We start from the raw sequence: 16,519 nt of genomic DNA, 5'->3' as shown, positions 1-16,519 counted from the left end.
ACTGGGACAGGGCCTGGGGCACAGCGGTGCTCAACACACGTGATAAACTGAACCGCTGACCACCAGAAATGCAAACTGAGCGTGTAAGGAAGTGAGTAGGCAGACAGCGCAGGGAAGTCCGGCAGGGCAGGCCGAGGGGTCCGCGCATGCTCTGTTGGCCTGGCTCTGGGCGGGTCGGTCCCTCTCTCTCGGTCTGTTTTTCTCTCTGAAAACTGGGGCTAATAAGACCTTTATATTTCAATAAGATAAACGTGTAAGATCATGTAGCACAGTTCCTGGGTGTGGCGTAGGTCATCGACATGTCTCCTCTCACCTCTGCTCGTGTGAAGTCCTGTGCAGTCTGGAGGGAGGAGAACTCACTGTGGCCCAAGGGACAATTACCCGCCAAAGGGCTGAGGCCCAGAGGGCCTGGGAGGAGATGCAGGCGAGTTCTGGGAGGCTCTCGGGGCTCCACAGGCCCGCTTCGCTCAGGCTCCAAACTCAGTGCAAGGAGAGCCCAGAAGGGCACTGCGACCCCAGAGGCAGATTTTCAGGATGAAAGGCGCTGGGCTCCCCTCCTTATGCGGAGGAAGAGGGACTGGGGCGGTTGGCCAGACCTGCACTCGCAAGCCCAGGGCTGTTGCACCTTGAGCCGGGGAAGTGCTGGGGGCTTGGGTCACCGCAGCTGGGAGCCCTCCCGTCTGTGCGGCCTCCTTGCGATTCCTGAGTCGGTTGTCAAGGGCCTGGGGCAGCTTCTCCATGAGTCCAGGCCCAGGTCAGGAGAAAGACAGGCGTCTGTTGCTTTCGTGGAAGCCAAGAAATGAGGAAGGCCGTGCATCTGGGGGCAGATGCTTATTCAAAACTGTTTCAAGACAGCTTGATTTCCAGCGGCTTCCCAGTTACTCTACTGTCACCCAGCGTCTTCCCTCGATCAACAAAGCTCTGAGGCGTCTGGGGACCACTGCCTCTCCTGCCCTATCTTACGCTTCATGCCATCACTTGCTGAGCCCTCCCTGGGGGGGGGCCTCCCTGATCCCCTCCATGCAGATTGGCTCTTTTCCACCAGAAGACCTTCCCATATCATCTTCCCTCTACTTGAAATGCCATCTGTCCTCACTGCCCAGGCACACGCCCATGTGCTTTAGGTTTCATCTGCATGTTGTCCTGGGCCGTGCATCCAACTCCCCCTCTGCTTCAGGCTCCCCCTCAGCACCTGTTTGTCCCTCTGCCCACTATGAATTCTGACTACTTTTCTTATCTTGTTGTTCTTCTTTGTGGTCCGAGTCCAAGTTCCTTGGAAGTGGAGACATCAAGTGTTTTGCTCACTCGTGTATCCCGGCTGTCTAGCATGGTGCCAGGCCACCGCAGTGCCCACGGATATTTGCTGAACAAGCGGAGGGACCGTGCTTGGAAAACCCGCTTTTCCTGGAGGTCAGGGAGCTGAAGAGAACTTGCTAGAAGGGGAAATAAAGTAGGCCAAATATATAAATAAGTCTAAGAAGACCGTGGACAAAATTGGGAATTTAATTCCATTGTATAAAATATTTCTGAATATTTATGAAGGGCCAATGATGTGCTTGCCATATCAGGGAACGACAATGAATTCAACAGCCAGGCCTTCTCTTCAGCCAGGACGATATTGTAGAGGGCTAAATATTTTGAGTATTGGCCCAGATACCTACCTCGTTATGTAACTAAATAAAAGGGAGTCCTTGACTTACACTCAAGTAAAGAGCCGCTGACGCACACGTGAATTGCCATTTATCGGGAAAGTGGTGACAAGGTACATTGGAGAGGTTCAAAGTGTGACAGAAGACCTGGGGAGGGAAAGTGACTCTGGGGGACTCCTGGGGGTGGGGAGGGCGAATCCAGGTGGACTTTGGCAGAGCATGGAGCTCGATGGGGGAGGTGTGGAAGGGAGCCACAGCAAAGCTGGCACGAAGGAAATGGCATAGAGGTCAGGGTGGTTTGAGTCTGGGTGCTGAGCAATCTGTGATTTGGGAGGTAAACTTAGAACCACTTTCTGTTCCGGGTTTACCTGGTGTTCACAGCCACGTGTCCAAGAACACAGAGGCTTTGGAGCAGGTGAATGGGTGCTCTCCACGCTGCCAGCCAAAGGGCCCTTGGGAGGACGGGCTTAGCAGGAGAGGCCAGACCAGCCACACAGCCAGGCAGGGGAGGACAATGCAGGCTGGCCACCGCAAAGGACACGGGGCAAAGGGGGTCCCGTGGCCAGTTTGGCGAGGAGGCCAGGCGGAGGGGGCCCATCTGGGGCATGCTGGGTTTGCCGCAGCACCTGCAGAACATGCCAGAAGGAGATATCCAAGCACTTGGACCCAAAGCTCATAAAGTGCATGCGGCTCCTTCCAGGAGATTCCAGGGCTGCTGTTGTCTGGCTTCTCGGCCATGACATGACCTGCAAGCTCAGCTCCGTGTCTTGCCTCCAGCCCAAGGCAAGCAGCGCCCCTGCTCCCAGCTCCTTCCCCCCTTGTCATTTGTCCCATCACTTCTTGGCTTAGAGCCAGGATAGTCAATCAGATGTTGGGTAGGAGAACTGAACCCGTGGCCCAAACCTATTTACTTGATAACATCATGCACCATCTCTGCATCCTCGGATTTAAACAAAGGCTCAAAGGGAACTTTGCATCCTGGGGCTGTGTATAGTCCTGGGTCTTTTCTGATCCACTCTCTTCTCATCGTATCTTGTGGAGATTAATGCAAGCCCCCAGCCCCCCAGCCGGAGCAGCAGGCACGTTCAGGTGCGAGCCGGTGCCATGCCGTTCCAAGTGAAAATACAGCCAAGCAGACAAGCCCGCAGGCACTGACCCTTGCCAGTGGGCCAAGCACTGTACTGAGATTGTTCTATTGATTTTATTTTAATTGCTTTTTTTGCAGACTTTATGTAGGCTCCAATCTATTCTTTTTCTACAGCAAGGAAGTGAAACTGGAAGGGACATGGCCAGTGCCCCAGCCAGAGTGACAGGCAGGGTTATCATGCGAGGCCTGTTGGCTCTCAGCTCCATGCTCTCCCTCCTCTGAAGGGCATCTGCCTCTTTTCTCGTCATCTAAATTTTCATTCCTCTAGATTAAAACAATGGTGTTTAACTTTTATTTTCCCACTGAATTATCCCACCTTTTATAAGAATGGCGTTTGCTTGTTGTGATCCCTGTTAGTGATGACTGAGTCATAGAGCCTTCCCTGGAACGTCAGGAGGGGAGAGGCTTCGACAGATTGTTCTTTAAGCCTGTGTTTCTGAATAGTGTGTGTGTGTGTGTGTGTGTGTGTGTGTGTGTGTGTGTGTGCGCGCGTGAGAGGGAGAGAGAGATAAAGAGAGAGGGAATCTCTCGTAGGAATGTGACTCCTTACAGACAAGAACCTTTCCAGGAAAAACAAATCAGCATTTATAGAGAAATGGATTTCTTCCACTGGGGAGGACAGCCTGCCCCTTCCCTGGCCAGCTGCTTCTCCCAAACGAATCCGTAGCCCTGACCATGCACTTTTCTCTCCTAACTCCAAACATTCCTGCTATGCCACCATGGCCCCATGACGACGCGTTTTCATGCCACTCCAAAGCTGACTTTGTCAGAGTGCATCACACACTACTGTCCCCAACCTTGTCCCCAACCCTGGACTGTGACCATCTTTGAGTCAAGGGCCATGGCTGTTCCTCTTTGTAGCCTCAGAGCCATGCTCACTGCTTGGCCAATAGAACATACTCCATCCATGAGAAATATCTCAGTGTGAAGAGCCCCAAATAGATAACATCGCATTCCTTTCTTGCGCCCAGCCATGGTGAATCCCACCTGTCTTTTGAGGAAGCAGACCAGTTCTCCAGGACCCCAGGAGTCAGAATGGAGACCAAGAAGTAGAAGCTTCGAGAACACAATGTCAGAAAGAACATTCAATACCCTCCAAAGATGAAAAAAGAAAGGTAGGGACCTTCCTGACAACAGATATAGTCAAGCAGATACTCATGGAACACTCTTTCTGTGAAGGTCATTCGAATATTCTTTCAACAAATCTTTACGTCTCCAAACCCTGGATGAGGAGGAGTGCGGGTCTCACATGGCAGTTGTGACGTTTCTGATGGTGTCATTGCCGTTGTCTTTCTCTGCTACCTCTGGCGCATCCTTTTTCAGGACCTCCCTTGTCTCATCTATAAAAGCAAGAAGTGTGGGGTGGCTTCAAAAGGACAGAAACCAGTCGTCCCATGGTGCTGTCTTTGCAAAAAATAGACGCACAGTGGTAAAGCGTCTTTGTAGCAGAAGCCCATTGAAGCAAGGTTGCTCTAAGTTGAAAAATAGTGTCTAGAAATGTTGTCAGTATATCCGTAGGAGAGCTGTTAAATAAAGTATGATACATCCTTGCTGTTTCTTCCTAGCTTAATGTTGAAAAGATTATGTTAGAGATCAGTGTACTGGGAATTTACTCTTGCTCCATATATTTTAAGCAATTCCTGAGCATGGCGTACAGCACTGTACCATTCTCTACGCCAGCACACGCAAGTCTGTCTTTGCTCTGAGCACAAAGAGACTGGTAGACAGATGCAGTTGTCAGTCCGTCACATCAGGAACTGGGACCAGAACGTGTGGAGAGGTTATCGGTTATGATTAGATCCAGGTCCACACAATGGAAAACTAGAAAAACCCCAGTGGTTTAAGGAAATAGGAGATTTCGTTTCCTCTCAAAAAAAGGACCAGAACTATAGGGAGGATCGACAGTCATAAACTCGTTCTGTCTTTCTGCTTCACCCCCCCCTCAACTAATGGCCTCTAGCCGCAAGGTCACCTGAGGTCAAAGACAGAGGCTGGGGTCCCGGCAGTCAAGTCCAGACAGAGACATGGAGAGAGCTGCTCCTGCCTCTTTGGGGAGCTATCTGAGAAGTCCCGCCCACCACACCTAATTGCAAAGGGGGCTGGGAAATGCAGTTTTTTTAAAGCTGGCTACAATAATTGGGTTGTATTATATCTCATCATATTACACGTTAGGTCATTGGGCAGCTCCCATACTATGAAGGCTGTATGACTAAGGAAGGGATGGAGAATGGATGTCAGGCAGCCAAGGAGCGGTTCCTGCCCCAGGAAGATGGTTAACTTTTTAGTGTTCTTAGTAGCTGGCTAACCACAATGGGAATGCTTTACTTACCCTTTGAAAAGCCCACTTAGGAAAGGGGTTTACTAGAGAAGAAAGGGGCTCCCTTTTCTTAGCGAGCACCGTGAGCCAGCGGGCGTTTTCCCTGTTACCCCACTCCATCCACACGGCCATCCTGAGGAGAACACGACCACCCCGCCCCTGAGCCAGAAGGGGAGTCCGAGGGGCAGAGGAGGGGCACAAATGTCCAACAGTGTCCTTGTCACCAAGGGGCAGAGCTGGGACTGGGATCCAGGTGTGTGTGATTATAAATTCTATGTTACAATCTCTGAGACCGTTTTCAGGAGGGGGGGAAAACACACATATGCAAAAAACTATCTCCTGGATAATTCTAGAATCCTCAACTTCAAAGAGGCTGGATTCCATTGCTAGATTATTAGGATGGGAACAGGAGGGCAAATACCAGTTCTTCTCTAACTTCTTCATCTCTGATAAGTGTTATCCAATGGGGAGGCTCAGGACACAGCTGTTTTTCCCTCTAGAATGTATTCATTTCCTGGCAACACGAATCTTTTCTTTTTTGTTCCTCCTGTTAATTTTCGTGCCAACACTCAGAGAAAGACAAGGAGGTGAAAAATTAAGAACATGCCCCCCCCCCCGCCCCCGCTGTTTCCTCCCTTAAGTCTAATTTCATCAGAGTGAGAAGGACAAGCTCCGAGGCCTGCATAAACACCGGCTCCTCTCGGATCTTCGTCGACATGAATTTATGAGCAAACCACTGAGGGGAACCTACGGGACGATATCCTTCCAGCCAAGGCGCTGTCAGTTGCCCGCTGTGTGGGAAAACATGAGCATCGTGGGTGTTTTGCTTGAAGCGCTTTCAATTCTAGACAGGATAGAAACAAACACAAGAAGAAGATATTGCATTCCTCTGTTCTTTGCCAATTTGGGGCTTCGTTCTTGGTCTCTGTCTTAACCAAGATATAGTTTCATCCCTAAAATGCAGGCGTTCCTCAGAGAAATAGGAACCTTCTTCAGCGGAGGGTCTTCCCCATATTGGGTTCTGGTCGGTCCCTGTACCTGTTTTTAAGGCACTAGTCCTCCCTCGGGCAGCCCAGAGAACAGGCGGAGCTTCCTGCCGCCCAGGGCCTGCTGAGTACTGGCACGTGGCTGGTGTTCTCCACTAGCATGGGGGTGTGGCAAGGGGTCAGCCTGACCTGCGGTCCAGTTCCACTCCCGCCGAGGGAACTCAGCCACAAGCTTAACTTCCCCGGCTGGATTTCATTACCTGAAAAATGGAGAGTGAAGTTGTGTCTTCGCTTTCCCTGCCCCTGTAGACTATTATGAGTCCTTCAAGGGTGGCAGAAGGTATCTTACTCATCTCTGGGCCAATTCAAAGTTGCTGTGAAAACCAGAAAGAAAAAAGGAACGAACAAAGAGGTTCTTCTGTTAGTATTACAAGACCATACCATTAGCTATTGGGGAAAAAGTGGCTAGAGGCTGGCTCAGAGGCAGCAGGATAGGAACACAGTACTCTAAGCTACTCTGAAACCTAAAACTCCAAGTTCAAATCCCAGGTCTACCACCTCCCTGCTGTGTGACCTTCAGTACATGATCTGACTTCTCTGTGCCAGTTTTCTCATCTGTAAGTGTAAATAAGAGTAGTGATTATCTCATCTACGAGTTGATTCATGCAAGGTGCCTAGAACAATCCTCATAGTATAGACTCAATAAACACGGAGAGTTGTCTAGTGTTATTTATGAAGCAGCCCAGGGACAGTTGGGGTTCCTTCCACGCCCCATCCCCCCAGGCAACTGCCACTTCTAGAAACGGCGGCTGCTTCTGTGGCCAAAGCTCAGAGGGGCAGGGTGACCACTCCAGCCGCCCACACTGCCCCGCAGCGTCCCAGGACCCACTGCGGCTCCCCGACCCCTGGTGGAGTCCACGAGGTGGAATCCGATGAACCAACGGTGAACTGGCAAACAACTCCTTTGGAACCGGTGAGTGGTGCCAGGATCCAGCCCTCACCTCCCAGCCGGGCTCATGGTGCAACCTTAGGCTCAGACAAAGCACCGACGAAGTGAGGCAAACACCATTTCCTCAGCAGGAAAGATGTTATTGGCCAGAATCCGAGGTCCCACCAGGGTAACTCAGGACACATGAACTTGGTACATTTACTGAGCCCCCAGAAGTGCTGGGTCACGTGTGGCTTTATCTCAAGCAGCCGGATTTACTGAGCCCCTCCTGAGTTTCACGCCTCGGTTAGCTTCTGTGCATATTTAATTCTCTCAACAGCCCAGCAGGTCAGTGCAATGAGCCGTTAGCAGTCAGGGAGCACACCTGGCCCTGAGGTAACACGGAGCTTGAGCTGGAAGACCCTGGAATCGGCCTGCGCGGTGCGGGTAGGGGGTCTGCTGCTCGCTGACTCAGTGCCCGGTGCAGCCACCTGGCCCTCTGTAGGCCGCCCCATCGGGAAACCGCAGAGGGTAACTGCATGCTGGGCCCAGAGTAAGAAAACCTGCCCAGTGTACCTGGCACGCACCATCCACTCAGCAATGGCAGCGAGCTCCAGTGCTCAGAGGGCAGGGCCTGCGTGGCCTGGTTGCCAGGGATGGAGAGGCGGCCGAGGCACAGCCCCCGGCCTGGAGACAGTGGCCTGGGGAAAGGTGACCCAGCGACCGTAGGGGGCCACCTCACGTGGGTCGGGCTTCTCTCGCAGAGGCCCCTGAGACTGGACAAGGCTGGGGACTTGCCTGAGAACCCCCACAACCCCTACTGGTGGGCCAAGGACCGCCCGCGGTGCGCTTCCTGCTGGCCTGGCCTGGTCCCCTCCACACACGTATTCTCGGCCCTCTCTGGCCCCTTCCCTACTCTAGATCGGCTGTGGCATTTGCAAAGCCCTTGGGGAGACCCTGCCTGATTGAAGGTTTGCTTCCCCCCACCATCTCTCTGAGTCTGGGTGAGCCCTCAGGTACAGCGAAGGAGAGGAGCTGCGGGGCCTTGGTGGTTCCGCCTTGGTCTGGAGGGTGCCTGTCTGTCTTTCGCACTCCAGGGAGTGGGAGCCACTAGCCCCATGGCTGTGGGAGGGGGAGCACCAGGGGCAGGGAGGCGCCCTGGGGAGGAAGCTGCTAGGAGTCAGGGGGCTGGCCCTGGGTGAAAGCCTGAGGAGGGGACCCCAGGGACGGGGAGGGGACAGTGCCTTGTGTGCGTGGCAGCCTGGGTCACAGCAGCTCCTCCCATGCCCGCCTGCAGGATGATCTGCGGCGTCTGCGCTGCCCAGGGACGATGCTTGGTGCGGGAGCCTTGGAGGCGAAACCCAGAAAGGAGGGGGCAGGCGCTGCCACCAGGGCCACTGTAAACTCCCCAAGAGTCCCTGAGCCGGCGGGCCCATCCGCTCCTCCTGGAAAACACCCTCTTGCCCAGCCCCCTGTGCCCTCTTTGTGCTCTGCAAATCTGGCCACTTGGAACTGGCCCCCAACCCCACCCCCTCGCACTGCTTCCGTCCAGCTGGACTCGAGTGTGGCGGACTTGCAGAAAGGAGCTCACGTCCATGCCAGCTCTCATGGCTAGCTGCCACCTTGGGTGGGCAGCCTATTGCTGCGTGCTTCTCAGGGGCTCTGTCTGTAGAATGGACTCGCAGTAGTGTCCCCCTGAGACGCCCTTCTGTGGGTGGGGGCACAGGAGCAGCTGGGATCTATTGCCGTGGCAGCAGCCTATGGACTTGCCCAGGAGGAAATTGCTTCACCCTGACCGCACGCTTGGAGGTAGGTCATGAATGTGTGGCCTCTTGTCTTATAACGGAGGAGGGACATGGGCCCCGGAGGCCTGGGGAGGGTGTACGTACCCATGGAGTGGCAGCGAATAAGAGGACGGGGAGCTGGGAGTGAAGTGGGCCGTGTGGATGCCAAGTCTGGGCCCACCTGAGCCTGGCGTTCCAAGTCAGCCACTGAGTGCAAAGGCACCCAGCGCTCTGTGCCTCAGTCTCCTCCTCTGGCAGCCAAAGCTGAGCCTCGAAGAGTTTTTGGCAGGGCGGTGACATCATCTGCCAAGTGTGGCTAAGCGTGTCCTGCCTGTGGGGCAGGCCTGAGGATTCACGCCAACCCCCAGCATGGGCCCAGGTCTTGGTCAGTAGCTCCCGGAGGGCAGTCCTCGAGAGGCGGACATGTGTTTTCTTCCCAAGGCGATGGCGAAGGGGCAAGACCACCCTTCTCCTTGGACCCCCACGGGCTCCCAGCCTGGGGAGAGATGGAAGCGCTAGAAGCCCCACGCTCTTGGAGGCGCCTGCCCCAGGCTGAGCCCTGTGGGAGGAAAAGCAGAACAGAAACAGCCTGGGGGAGCAAGCACACAAACAAACCTACAAACAAGGGATGTGCTTGTTGTAGAGACAGAAAGGGCCCATTCAGCTCTGGCCCAGGCGCCCAACACTTCCTCCAGGCCTGCAGCTTGGGGCAGCTCACACATCTGTCCTGGGGCATGGCTTCCCCAAAGCCACCTGTGACCCCTGGCCGCCGCCTGGGCTCTGGGGCCGAGTTCTGACACATCCTGGAGTCAGTCAGGGGGAAGGCAGCTTCGCATTCCCCAAATGCTCACGCGCTCCCGGGCGGGCTCTGCTGGGCGGTCATGGAGGCGACTCCCTCCCACTTCCTCTTCCTTCCACTCTTCTCTTTGTCTCCTGTCTTGCCCTTCACCTCTAAAGTCCCAGAGGCACGCAGAGGGGCGGACAGCTGAAGCAGAGAGTCATTCCAACCATCTTGGGGGACGGGGAGAGAAAGTACTATTTATTGAGCACCTACTCTGTGCCAGGAACCCTGCTAAGCCTTTTCATCTGTTATCCCTGGCAGAGAAGGAGCTGATGCTCAGGATACGAAACTGGCTGGGTCTGACTGAGGCTTCATTTTCTTTCCAGCACAAAATCCACCCCACAGGAGGGTGTAATGGTGCGAACTAGGGTAGAGAAGAGGAAAAGCTACAATGAATGAGGAAGCAGCCAGCACGTAGTACGTGTTCAATAAATGCATGCTGGGTCCCACCCCTGAGTCCTGAGGGTATGTGCTGAAGACTTGTTTAAGGGAAGGAAAGAAAGAATGGCTGCTCTGATTGATTCATTTACTGCAGTCAACAAATATTTACTGAGCACCTACTATGTGCCAGCAACTGTGTGGGGGCCAGGGTACAGCAGTGACAGAGACAGCAAATGCCCCTGCCCTTGTACAATGTATGTTCTAGTGCGGTGCGTGGGAGGGAGATCCCTTTCCTGCATTTGTCCAGCGCGGACGTGTGGAGTACCTCTTGTGCCCCGGGTTTCGCCCTCCGTCCCATGTGCTTTCAGCAAGGTCGGTCAGGCCAGGGAGCAGCAGGGCCCTGCGCCACACTGCGCCTTCGAGGGGACTTGAGGAAAGGCGTCTTTTCCTCTGGCATCTGCCAGACAAGTTGTCCTAATTAAGACCCAAGTCAGCAACAACGACAATGAGAGCAGGCTGCTTGGACGCTGCTGAAGAGACCCTCCAACCCCAAGGAAGTCCCTATTAACAAAGATTAGGACTAACACTCACCAAAGGCTCACTCACATTCCGGAAACTGTGTTGCACAGCCCTGCCGTCAGCCAGCCCTCCCAGCACCCCATGGGATCGGGCCGTGGGCTGCACTGCGGCCCCCTCCAAGTTCAGGTGCTGACGTCCTAACCCCAAGACCTCAGAATTCAACTGTGTTTGGAGATACGGCCCTTACAGAGGTGATTCAGTTAAAACGAGGTCATTGAAAGGGCCCTCCTCTAACATGACTGACATCCTTACAAGAAGAGGAGATTAGGACACAAACAGGGACCGAGGAAAGGCCATGGAGACACAGGGAGCAGGTGGCCATCTATAGGCCAGAGAAAGGCCTCAGAAGAAACCAGCCCTTCTGACACCTCCATCTTGGACTTCCAGCCTCCAGAATCATGAGAAAATACATTCCTGTTGTTTGTGCCTCCCAGTCTGTGGTTCTTCGTCCTGGCAGCCTAAACAGACTAATACACGTAGCACTCTTTTCCCACTATACAAGCTGGTTCTCAGAGAGGTGATGCAACTTGCCCAAGGACACAGCTGAAAAAGAACCCAGTGACTTTGGAAACAAAGATCTATCTGATTGCCAAGCCCGCATGCTCAGCCACACAGCACCAGGCAGGGTTTTGAGCTCTGATACTTCTTTCGAGATGTGTTTTTTAACTACCTCCCTGCAGGGAAAGCATGTGGGGGGAGGGAGATGGCGCCGAGCCCACCCACACACCCACAGGCCTGACCCTGGGAAGACCCCGCAGGACCCTGGGCAGGGGGCTGTCTGCCGCCAGGCCCCAGCCCGTGAAGCTGGGACAAGCCGAAAGAATTCTCCATGCATTCTGTTTTATTTTCTAAATAGCCCTGATCTTCAGAGGCAGTGACCTTTGGAGAAAGAAAGAAAAATGCAAAATATGCCAAAGATAGTGAGTAATCTGAAAAGACAACTCTCTAGCCCACGGTGCTACAAGCGTTTTCTTAAAGGGACAGAGAGTAAATATCTTAGGTGTGGCAGGTCAGACAGTCTCCATGGCAACTACTCGACTCTGCCACCACAGCTGGAAGAGGCCACAGATAATATGTAAATGAGTGAGCATGGCTGTGCTCCAATAAAGCTTTATTTGTAGATAGAAAATTTGCATTTGACATCATTTTCACTGTCATGAAACTGTGATTCTTTTGTTGTTTTTTTCCTCCCACTTCAAACTGCAGACAGCATCCGGGGCCTGCGGGCCCTGAGAGGCAGGCAGTGGGCCGGATTCGGGTTGGCATGTGCCAGGTGCTAGGTGGCTAATTGCATCGGCCATTTCTGGGAGGTAGTCTAAGCCCCTTAGAGCTGGGAGGGCCGAGTGATCAAGGCCCCCTCCCCTTGGCCTACAGATGGGACGCTGAGGCTCAGAGCTTGAGGTGACTTCCGGAGCCCTTGGGCGCCCGGCTCCACCTCTGGTCCCCGGGTCTGAGCCCCTCCCTCCACCCTGCAGGCGCAGGCCCCACCAAGGAAGTGATGGGGTCTCTCTGCAGAGTAAGCTGCACGCCCAGGAGCGCACTGTCCCAGCTCCTGGGGAAAGTCACAGGGCAGCCGCCCACGCAGGCTGAAGTGCTGTGGGTTAGATCGGTGCGGGGGGGCCATGGGGAGCGCTGCGTGCAGGTGGTGAACGCCCAGCCCGGGCTGCCGGCTGCGCAGGGCGCTGGGCGAGCATCGTGGCCCCACTCCGTGACTCCTCCCGGCAGCCCCGCCAGGTCAGTTCTGTCACCGTGTCTGCTTTCCAGGGGAGGCCATCAAACCCACAGAGGTCGCGCCACTTCATCCAACACTGACAGCTCGCAAGTGGCAACCGCTGGCCTCAAGCCCAGGCCCTGCTGGCTTCGCAGCTGGGTGGGTGGTCAGGGGTGGCATGGCGAGTCCCCCACCTCACCCTGTTGGCCCCCCAGGCCGGACGCCGGGCTCGGTAATCTGGTCCCGGCGCTGATCTAGCTAGCAGGTTTCTGGTGCGTTCATGGGGACTTCTCAGCAAAGGCAGAGCACAGAGAACCAGTGAGACACCCCTGGGGGCCAGAAAGAAGGCCTTATCTTTCTGTCACCAGAAACTCAGATGATATCATCACCACCTTCCCTCTCTGTTCTGCTGAGACCAGTTTACAACCAATCCTGACAAACAGCCACGTGGCGAAAGACATGCTACACAGGGATGCCTACCTGCTGAAGCAATAGCAGGAGAGCAACCCAGTTGTCAAAATAAGAGCTGGGTGCAATCAATGGTGGTCCATCCTAATGGCAGAACACGGCTCGGCCGTTAAAATGAGGCTGAGGAATATTTATAGTCATTGCCTTGGAGAGGTGCTTACAGTACACTAAGAGATAAAATTGATTATACAATCATGCGTCTCGTAAAAGCTCATTTAAATGAAAAATGTATGTATGTGGGATGTACGTGCATGGGAAGATGTCTGGAATTTTATACACCACATTGTTAACACACAGTTAGTTTGAGTTCATACGTTCATTCATTCATTCACCCAACTAACATTTATTCAGTGCCTGCTATGTGCCAGGAAACATAGGAAGAGCTAGGAACACAGTAGGAAATACAAGAGAAAATTCCTGGGACGGGGGGGGGTGATTTTTTTATTTTTCAATGGACTTTATTTTTTAGAGCAGTTTTAAGCTCACAGCAAAACCGAGCAGAAGGAACGGACGTTTTCCATGCATCCTCTGCCCTCACACACACAGCCTCCCTCACTATCAACATCCCCATCGCAGCGGAGCGTTTGTTCCAATCCATGAACCTGCTTTGACACACCGTAATCACCCAGAGTTCGTGGTCTACGTCAGGGCTCACTCTGGCTGTTGTTCGTTCTGTGGGTTTGGACGAATGTGTAATGATGTGTACCCACCATGGCAGTACCACAGAGAGCCCTTCCAATGCCCTGAAAGTCCTCTGGGCTCTGCCTGTTCATCTCTCCCTCCCCCTTCGTCCCTGGCAACCGCAGATCTTTTCACTGTCTTCATAGTTTTGCCTTTTCCAGAATGTCATAGAGTTGGAATGAGACAGTATGTAACATTTTTCAGATTGATTTCTTCCACTTGGTAATATGCGTTGAATATTCCTCCATGTCTCTTCATGGCTCGATAACTCATTTCTTTTTAGCACTGAATAATATTCTACTGTCTGGGTGGACCACAATGTATCCAGTCACTTACTGAAGAAATTATTTCAACATGTTATCAGTATAAAACACACTGAGATAGTTTACATTCCTTTTTTCATACTAACTGTCTGAAAGCCGGTGCACAACGCATGCTGCCGGAACGCACATCTCCTGGTTTGAATGCAACCTTTTCAGCTGCAATACTTGATCTGTAATTTGATATCATCAAATTTGCAGTTGAAAAAGTAGATTCACACACACCCGACTTGTTCCAAACACTCTTGAAAGCTTTCTGATGTCTGAATCGAGCATCGGTTTTTACATTTTTATTTCCATGAATTAAAATGAAACCAAACTTACAACGCAGGCAGCTGCTCAGTTGCTCTGGTCCTGCATCCAGGGCCCAAAAGCCACGTGTGGCCCGTGGCTGCCACACTGACACCAGGGCTCTGGCGCCGCAAGCCTGCAGCTATTCATCCCCCTGTTTACTCGGCCACCGCCCTTTCGGTGGCAGGCCCTGCCCCTGAAGCCACGGTGAGCAGGAGCGAGAAGCAGCCATGGTTCTGTCCTAAGGCCACAGCGTGGTGTCCTTCTCTCCCCTGCCCTTCACTTCTTCTCCCCCTGCCTCCATCTTCCTTTCTGTAAAATGGGCAAGAGGAAGGGAGTCTGTCTGTGAGCCCCAGGGGGCCCGCCCCGCCCGGTGGGGGAAAGCCCCCGGTCCTGGGGTCAGGCCCAGCTGGGTCTAAACCTCAGCGCCTTGCACAAATCCTGGCCCGTCTCTAAGCCTCAGTGCACCCCTGCCCCTGCACCGAGCCTGGCGGGGTGGGGGTAGCTTTTGTGGAGCCCTGAGCTCTGCAGACTGCCAGCGCTGCATTAACGCCCTGGGAGCAAGGAGGGCTGACTGGAGGGCAGACATGTGAGGTCCCCACCAAGCCTGCAGAAGGGAACAGGACAGAGCAGCAGGGGTAGAACAAAGTCCGGGAGGCCTAAGCAGGTGCAGGTGGCAGAAGGCACGCGGCCGCTCCGCCCCCCGCCCCTCCCCGCTCCCCACCTGCCCTGCTGCCTGGCCCTGCGTCTGGCAGGAAGCCTTGTTCACATACTGCTGACTCACCCCGGCCTTGAGGGATTCCTAGGAGGGGCGTGAGGCTCCGCACGCACGTCCCAGCCAGGGCCAGCAGGAGGGGCGAGAAGGAGCTTGGCTTTCCGTACCAGGTCCTCTTTTCTGGGAAAAGACGCCAGCCAAGGGCCCTCTTGGGGATCAGGCCCCCAGACCGTGTCCCAGCCCTCCTGAAGGTCACAGTTCCTCATGGGAGACAGACATAACGTTACCTCAAGGCAGAGGGATGGGGCGCCCTGCCTGGCGCCCAGCAGCAGTGAGCCCAGCTGGGGCTCATTGCTCTCTGAGCTGCAGTGTGCGAGTCGGCAAAATGGGCATAAAACCACCTGCCCTGTCCCTTCCACACTGTTAAGGGCAAGTGTTGTGCAGGCAGGTCGTGGACCCCACTAAAGCCAGATGGAGAGGTGGGTTGAGCCTGGAGGACGGTGGGGGGGCGGTGCCTCAAGAGGGGAGGAGCCTGTGCTTGCAGGCAGCTGCCCCTGGCTTTGCCGCCTGGAGGACAGAGGACAGAGGATGGAGGACTTGGGGCCATGCTTACCCCGCCCCACCCCCTGGTTTGGCTTCTGTGCCAAATAACTAAGGTCCACATTCCCCCTGTGGCGATGCTTCCTCAAGATGAATGAGATGGTGGGCGTAGGCAGGAGGGGGCTCCGTGACCACCGGGGCGGCCTCCTCTGCTCATCCTCACGGGCCATCACGCCTGTCACTGCCGGTCACTCTCATCTTGTTCAATTAGTTTTGGGTTTCATTTTCTAGACTCTCAGCATCAGGAGGGTCTTGGCTTTGTCCCCCACTGTGTCCTCCATTCCAGAGCTGACTAAGCCCTCAGGGAACGTTTGTTGAATGAATAAAGGAGAGTGAATGGCAAAGGGCATGCTGAGCATGGCTGCCCATTGTCCCAGGAGGCCTTGTGATTCCAGAACAATCAGGAGGGTCCCAGAGAAAATGCAGGTGGGTCTCAAGGAGGGGAGTGAGACTAGGCTGAAGAAGTGGAAGATTCCAGCAGCCTGAACATACCAAAAGAGAAGAGTACACCCACCCCCTTATCCCAGGCATCCCCAAGGAGTAACTGTGACACCAGAGAGGGGACCCACAGCAGAGTGAGCAGGACACCTGGACGGGCTCCGAGGGGTCAGAGTGCGGGCAGACCCGCTTGGGTCTGGCGACGTGCTCAGCCTGCGCTCCGTACCTGACCACCTGCGCTGCGGCGCCCTGGTCTGTGAAGTGTGTAGTTGAAAATGAAACAAGTATCGAGATGAATGAACGTTACCATCACGCAGAGAAGATAGCAGGTTGGGCCCAGAGGGCAGATTTTTGCTGCCTCGGGTGTTGGCTATTGTTGCTGTTTAATCGAGGAATGACTTAGATGGAGCAAAACACACAGGATATACACATCATCAGTGTATGTGCTGTGGCTTCTCCCCATGAAACCACCACGCGGATCAAGACAGAGGATCCCTGCTCCCCGGAGACACTCTGGTTCCCCTTCCTGGTCAACATCCAGCCATTCTGCAAGATGTAACCCCGATTCTGACCTCAACCTCCACCTGCGGGCTTTCTCTTGAACCTCATAGAAGAAGAATCTCACAGCGAGAGGAGCAGTGTTCCTGGACTCCATTCATTCCTTCCAGAGCGCTCCCTGTGCT

This window comes from Pteronotus mesoamericanus, unplaced genomic scaffold (assembly GCF_021234165.1).
Source record: "Pteronotus mesoamericanus isolate MK-2021 breed Mesoamerican mustached bat unplaced genomic scaffold, CSHL_Meso_final scaffold_174, whole genome shotgun sequence".
NCBI lineage: Eukaryota > Metazoa > Chordata > Mammalia > Chiroptera > Mormoopidae > Pteronotus > Pteronotus mesoamericanus.
Note: the sequence above shows the minus strand (reverse complement) of the source record.